Below are 8,025 nucleotides of genomic sequence, written 5' to 3'. Positions count from 1 at the left end.
GGATTAGTGCTCTTTTAAAGAGAAGACACCACAGCTCTCTCCCAACCACATGAAGACACACAGCTAGAAAGCAGCCATGTGCAAGCCAGGAAGACCTCACCAGAACCTGATTATGTGGGCACCCTGATCTTGGTTTTCCAGCCTCCAGAGCTGTGATAAATTCATGTTAAGCCACCTAGTCTATGGTATTTTTTTTTTCTTAAGATTTTATTGATTTATTTGAGAGAGAGAGAGAGAGAATGAGCCAGGGTGAGGGGCAGAGGGAAAAGCAGACTCCCTGCTGAGCAGGGAGCCCACTCATGACCTGAGCCCCATGACATGAGCTGAAGTCAGACACTCAACCAACTGAGCCACCCAGGTGCCCCTATGGTATTTTCTCATGGCAGCTGGAGTTGGTAAGGATGGGGAGACTGATGAATTAACTTCAGAAAACATTTAGTCTATCAAATTTTTGAAACTAAATTTTCCATTTAAAATGAAAAGGTCTTGCTTTGGGTAAGAGACTGAACTGGTCAACTTCTAAGTTCACTTCGATCTCCAATTGTTATAATCAGTAATTCTAAAGTTAGAGTGACATCAAATATTTTTTAAGATCACATTTGCTGCTGTAATAGAAAAGCTAAGAATACCACCATATGTTGAGTGCCTCTACTTCAAATAGCACTACAGCAAAAGCATTAAAAATTGTCATTTTTAAAAACAAAGTGTAATATAAATAAATCTGTTGGAATTCTAATCAGAATGGAAGAAGGGCTCAGGCTGTTCTTAGAAACTGAAACATGTGAATTAAGTTTCTGGGGCAGAATGCCTTAACAATCAGAAAAGATATGTAGTTATCAAACCTTCTGTACCATAAATTACTGTTCTAGCAAAGTAACAAATCTGTGTGTCTACCATTTACTAGATGAGGTGAATGCCACATTATTCTTTTTGACAACTTATAGTTTTTCTCTATCTGTTCCATTTTCCTGACCTCCAGAAGTTAATTTTATACCTCTTATGCTTCTTTAGTTAAGATCTACATATATGGTCTGCTTCCTAGTTACCAGAAATACTGAATAAGCTACAATATTCATCTTTAAAATATATTGGATAGGGACGCCTGGGTGGCGCAGTTGGTTAAGCCTCTGATTCTTGGTTTCAGCTTAGGTTGTAATCTCTAGGGTGGTTGAGATGGAGCCCTGTGTTGCGCTCCGCACTCAGCCCAGAGTCTACCTGAGATTCTCTCTCGCTCTGCCCCTTCTGCTCGTGCGTGCATGCTCGCTCACTCTCTCTACCTCTCTGAAATAAACAAATCTTTAAAATAAAATACACTGGATAAAGTCAATGTGTACTTGCCCAACTACTTAAACCATTTTAGTAAAAAGTACTAAGCTTTGTTCCTTGGTGACCATTTCTCCAGTCTCCCAACTGTTTTTGGTTTTGTTCTAAATTATCCTTAATAATCTCCTTAGGAGTCTTTGAGAGCATCCACTGGCCTCCACAGGGCCTTTGTGCAAATAGAAAAAACATACCCTTCCAGGAAGATACACGTAATCCTCTGGGTGAGGTGCTGATGCATTGGGAAAAAGGGGGGAAATGAAGGCACAATTACCCCTGGGAGGCCTAGCCAGAGCATAGGACTCTCTGCAAGCAGAGCATGGAGTAGGTTTCAGTCCTTGTTGCCTCCTTCACCCGCACACATTTGTGCAATACACAAACTGTACAATTATACACAGCAGCCCTACACTTTCAGATTATTCATTAGTAAAGAGGAAAGGATGATCAAGTATTAACTTCTCTAGCCACCCATACTCCAACCACACGTGCATCCATCTCTTATCTTGTAAACTCAAGATATATTTGGAGGGGATCTTCAAACATCATAGAGAACCACCCTCACTTACCTTTAACTTTCTACTTTTCATAGTTCTCTTTTCTGTTTTAAATATGGTCAAGGCTCATGTAATACCAAAGAATATAAAATTCTAAACATACATGGAAACATTTAATGTGATCTTTGCAACAATCCTCTGAGATAGGGGAAATGGGTATTTTCCTTATTTCACAGATGAATAAACAGGTTTCCCCTGCTATCAGAAAGCAAAGTATTCCTCTGAAACCTTTTGTAAGCTGAAATGGCTACAGCAAAGAAACAATTACCATTAATTTATATGGAAAACTTTTTGTGTTGTTCCCAGACCCGAGAAATAACCTCTTAGGCTTTTCTGACACCTTAGGACACGTCTTGCTAACAAATTCACAAAATAGATGATGATAAAGCACAGACACAAACTAGATGCTGAGTGTAGTTCCAGGGGAAGGAGCTTGGTGGCACCACTCTTGCTGCTCAGGGTGCGCCCTGCCTCTATTATGGCTGACTGCTATTTCTGCTTTTTGCCTTTTTCCGTAAAAACAAAAATCGTCTTCAGAATTTTCAGTTAGAAAAAGCAAGTAATAATGTATGCCTTTCATAAAAGCAAAGTGGGGTAGTGAGAACCTTCAAAAAGCATCTAAAATTTGAAGAAGTCATGTCACTTGCCCCCAAAGTTAACAGCAGGCACAAAGGACAAAACTTAGGTGATAAAGGGTTTAAACCTAGGTTTTTACACTCATAGTCCAGAGCTCATACTGAGTATTCAAGTCACCTAAAAATCAAGAAGTCTCACTACTTATTCCTCCCTGCTTAACCTTCCACCCTTATTACCTAAATTCTTTTAGGGTCACCAAGGATCTCTCAGCCAAATCCAAAGGCCACTTCTCTTAGATCTTTCTGAACTCCGCTACATTCAGCTGTAATAATCCTATTTTTTAGATTATTCTCTTCCATCCTGATTTCTGTAGTGACTTCCTTCTTCACTTATTCATTGTTGCTCTCCTTCTCTTGCCATAGATTGTCTAAGATATCCTGCTAAATTTCTGTCTAAACAAATACCTTCACTTTGCAGTTTATCATGGAAATGGTTGCCCCGAGTATGTAGTTAAGGCTCTAAATTATAGCTCATCTCCTGTAATGCTGCCATTGCCTGTGATGAATCTATTCCATTCTAGGCTTCCATCACTTCTGGCCTTCATCAATTCCAACTGTTGCCTGATCCTATCCAGCATTCATTTCTTAATAGCATTTATGTCCTAAAGCGTGAAATACAAAAGACTACTGATGACATATTAGATGATTTTAAGTGGTCCATAGAAGCATATTTAAAATTATGTTTATTCTGAAACACACTGAAGGAAAAAAAAACATAACACCAAATAATTCTGTATGTTTTCTTTGAAATTCACTTAATTAAAAGACGGTAAGTTATTAAAGAAAAATATTAAGACAGATGATTTGAAGATGTAAAGTCATGACTTGTCCTAAGTTTGGGCAATACTGGCCACTGGGAAGTCCATGTAGGGTGGAACTTAAGCACTACAGTTAGGCTCTGGGTCAATGATTCGAATCCCATATACTAGCTAAGTAAGTCTAGAAGAATTACTTAAACCTCTTTAAATTCCAGTTTTCTAGCTGTGTAACAGGGATAAAATAATCCACCACCTAGGCGTATTGTATAGATTGAAAAAGATAATCCACAAAACTTTCTTAGCTCACTACCTAGCATGGAAAGTGCTCAACAAATATTAATAATTGCAATTATTCATGACCTCTCTTGGCCATCATGCCTTCACTTGTAATCAACTAGACACGTGATCTATACTACGGACAATTTTCATTTATGGATTTTCTGCCCCAAACTTCCCTTATCTGCTTTTATGTCTTTATTTTTATCTTCTGGTATAAATCCAAAGATCACATGATAACTTTTAACATTAATCTTTAAAACTGTAAGCATCTTGGCAGTGGGAACCAAAAGCCATATTCCTCTGATTCACTAGGCCTTATGAAATTAAAAGAATCTTTAATGTTTGTTGAATAAATCTAAAAATCAGAAAGGAAAATCTGCTGCAAATAAATCTCACAATGGATAGCACATAAAGACAAACTGTTTGAAAGCATCTGATACTATTCTAATGTGTAAATAAGGGGGGTGGGGGGATGACAAGGTATGCCTTTGGTCCACTAAGATATCTGTCAGTTTAATCTTAGTTGTGGGTCTCTTCTTCTGTTTCCCACTCTCATACATTCAATAATAAAATCTAGGTATATGCCAACCACTGTATAAGGTGGTGAAGACCTGGAAACAATTTAGTAAAAGAAAACAGACTGGTATTGGAACATAGGTAAGAAGAAAATTACTAGATAATATGCTATGTACGTAATATCCAAGTGTTTTTTATACTCTGTGTGCTCCACAAATGCTGACTACACCCCATCCTCCTCTAACGTAGAGCACCTAGCAGTACCACACAGGGCTGACAACATTACATCACATTAACAGTAATAACTTAACTGCTACCTTGTTTTCAGGTCTATGCTAACCATATAAAAGTTTTTGTCTACCAACCAGACCACTGTTGAAATTCACTAATAGGCCTTGTTTCATGTGATTTGCCAGCAAACATGCACACACACAGGCCCTAAAACATGACTGGCCTTCTGTTAATCTACAGCAAAATGACTACAAATATAACTGGCAAAAACATCAGTTTATATTTAGCCTTTCTGGGGATTGGGAAAAATATATAATAGGAAACGTACTGAAGTTACCCTCTCTAGAGAATTCTTTTACCACAAAATGTCCTCATTGATGCATCAAAGGCTTTATTATTGAGAAATTTAAAATGTTATGACTCAGAAAACTAACATTAATTCTCAAGCTTCTAAGCAACAGTTAACGCTAACAATGATGAAGATAAGCTATCACTGTGTTACCTTTTCATAAGTTGATAAATCTCACTTTACTGAAAGTGTATTAGTCATAACTCAGTGAGACACAACTCTTGGATCTCCTTCACTGTAAGAATAGGGTTCTGTACCAATTTGCTTTTATCAATTTTATCAATATCATTTTATCAGTAATCAATCCTTGTCTTACACAAATATGGCATAAACAGCATCTGAAACAGAAGTTACTCAACTGGCTTACAAGCTGAAGCAGTGTTTGGATGGAGGGCAAGAGGAAACCACTTGCAGGGAGGGGAAAATAATATAATCTTCAAAGACATTTTACCAATAAAGGTGGTGGGGTGGCGTAAGGGTAGTGGGGAGATGGGCTGGAATGAGTCAGAACTTCTGTATTTTCAGCTGTGCTCAACATACTGAGCCCAGGGTTACTGACTGTAGAGCATGAACAAATCTTTAAGAAACAAAATCTAGTGTGTGGTGTAAAAAGAAAGAAAGAAAAACTATCTAAACTCCCAAAGAATATATACTCCTCTCTAAGAATAAACAGATTACTCACTGCTTGGGAGAGTACTTTCTTCTACCAATATTCTGCCAATTCACTGTTAGTTGGCCTTTTACTATGTACTAAGCACAGTAATAAGCCCTTTACACACATTATCTTTATTAATACTACAGCAAACCTTGGAGGGAAGTACTATTATTATCATCACCTCCATTTTACAGATGAGGAAATATTTTATCAATAATAGAGGCCAGATCTCAAAATTTAAAAATTGTATGCCGTACTATACATTTAAGAGTTTTAACCAACTGGCCTTTAAATAGAAAAAGACAGAAAAACTAGCTTCTATCCTATCCCCAAAGTAGTTATAACTATTTTTTTACACCTTGCAACACTTTCACCATTGTAAGCAACAATGTTTCTATACTGAAATCAAATGAAAGAAAAAACTAGGTTAACAATGCTGCATCTTTAGTTACTACAGTTCCTAAAATTACAAGGAACAGGAAGGCAGTTTGATGGCCCAGAGCATCCTTTGGATTTAGACAGTTTGGGCTTGGGCTTGAATCTCTACAGCAGTGACCTGGTCAAATTAGTATCGTAGATTTCATTTCCTCATCTGTAAAATGGGATGATGATAACAACAACACCTCCCTCAAGGAAAGATCATATATGTAAAGGGCTTATTACTATGCTCAGTACAAGTAAAACATCAACTAATGGTGGAGGGAAAACAGCCACATATATATGCTCACCAAACCAAAATATAAAAGTAAAAAGCCTAGATTCTCACAAGTCCATTATGGAAAAGAAGAAAATTACTATTTGACTACATGCTCAAGATAAAATCCAAATTCAACCTATTCCTAATTTTTTAGGGGATCAATGCATTTGAGGTGGGCCAGAAACGATGCTGCAGTGCATCTGTGACACACACCTAAAAATGGCTCCAGTCAGAGCAGCATCTTAATCACCAACAGAGGAGGTTAAATCTACTTTTAACAAATGCTGGAGTTAGACTTGGTGGGCGCTTAAGTATCATTCTATCTTTTTTATTTGCAGGAAGGAGTAAGTTATCAGGCACTTAATCAAGAATCGTGATTCTTCTGGTGCATTCCAAATGAAAATCTTACAGCACAGCCGCCTACCGTACAATTAATTCCAAGTACCCTAGCAAGGCATAAATCTATGAACCTAGGCTGAAGATCGGCCAATGCAGAAGTGCGGGTAGCAAACATCAGGCATGTTGGAAACCTCAAAAACAAACAAACAAAAAAAACCACACCAAACCTCAAACCAAGTCAAAACAAATATGCATCCCTTTAAAGGAACCAGACGCATTCCTCTCGGGCAAAAGAACAATTTATCAGTGTTCCCATTGGTCCCCATGCCCTTTTCTTCAAGTTCTAAAGCGGGGCCTTTACCGTAACACCAATAATACTAACGCTATCTCAAAGACAGAGAGCTGCAGAGTGGGATTCACTACGCAGGTTAAGGGATGGCGAGGCCTAGGGTATGAAATGACTACCAAACCCTCCTCTGGAGTTGGGGCAGCACGTCCCTAGCGGAAGTAGGGTTGGTCCAGATTCCCCCCAAGAGCCTCCCACGGAGCCAGGTCTTTAACCCGGTCTCTCTCAGACACTGCTCACTGCAAATTCCACCCTCACTACATACGAAAAGAAGTAGGCAGCCAAGGCCCTAGATGAGCCCTTGAGTTGTCTGGGGGACGCATCCCACACATTAGAAAAAAAGACCGCGCGCCCGCCTATCCCAAGGATGGAAACTCCCTTCTTTAGCCGGCAAGGCGAGTAATCCCCCCCGCAGGGCCTGAGCTTGGGACTGGGTGGGAGAAAGAGACCGACGGGTCCGGAACTCCCGCTGGAGACCACATGGGGCGGGTATGACTCCGGTTTCCCGCTCCCCGACCAGGAGGCCGAGACTTCCCCCAGACACAGACATCATGGGAACCAAAAAAAAAAGAGGGGGGTGGCTAGACCCAAGGCCGCCTCCAAGCGGCTTCCCAGTATCTGCCAGCCAGGGTCGGGGTGCGCTTCCACGCCCCAGGCCGCCCCACGCCAGCCCTCCCCGATGGGGCCCGCTTTGATCACAGCCCCTACGCCCTCGCTTTCCTTACCGGCCAGGGCGAGTGTCAAGCGGAGTGTGTCTGCGCACTTCGAGAGTCTCCGCCGGGCTCTGATCGAGGGAAGGGGAAGGGGAGTTTGGGGGTAGCGGGTGGCTGGAAGAGCCACCGGACTGGGAAAGCCGAAGCTGCGGATAGACAAACCGCCAAAGCACTTTCGCCGCTTCCCGAGAGGAAGAGAGCGAGCGAGAAAAAGAAGCAAGATGGCGGCTAGCCAGCCCCTACGTACTACGTCATGCCGCGGCGTACGTATGGCAAATCTCCGCAAGACCGCCCTCCGGCGCAGAGACGGCCAGATCACGTGTAGCCTCCGTGGCGGCCCAACCCCGGCGGCAGGCGACGGTGCCTCCTGCTGGAAGGAGGGAGTTCCTGCAGTCGAAATTCCCGCTGCCCGGTAAAGATTTTGCCTGAGTTCTCTCTAGGAACTTTGGGGAGACGGCGACTGTAGGTTGATATGCCTCAGGAGAGTGAGCGCTCTTGCATGTGGTGGATGGGTGTGTGAATTAGTTCAACCAACAGTTTGGCACTATGTAGCAACATTACACTATGCATAATCTTTAACCTTGTTATTTGACGGTATCTTGATCTTTTCCAGAAATGTGAATACAATATTCA

The 8,025-nt window shown here is 41.0% G+C and overlaps 1 protein-coding gene across 9 annotated transcripts in view; it reads right to left on the bottom strand.

The window, feature by feature from the left end:
* Positions 1–7,639, bottom strand: part of PRRC2C (proline rich coiled-coil 2C) — an 88,626-nt gene extending 80,987 nt beyond the window's left edge. For all 9 annotated transcript variants that reach the window (XM_032389492.1, XM_032389501.1, XM_032389497.1 and 6 more), the window contains exon 1: positions 7,405–7,639. The gene's annotated coding sequence lies outside the window, so the exon portion shown is untranslated. The remainder of the gene's footprint in view (positions 1–7,404) is intronic.
* Positions 7,640–8,025: the final 386 nt, after the last annotated feature.

The sequence above is a fragment of the Phoca vitulina genome, unplaced genomic scaffold (genome assembly GCF_004348235.1).
Source record: "Phoca vitulina isolate PV1807 unplaced genomic scaffold, GSC_HSeal_1.0 scaffold54, whole genome shotgun sequence".
NCBI lineage: Eukaryota > Metazoa > Chordata > Mammalia > Carnivora > Phocidae > Phoca > Phoca vitulina.
This window is presented reverse-complemented; position numbering and strand designations above follow the sequence as displayed.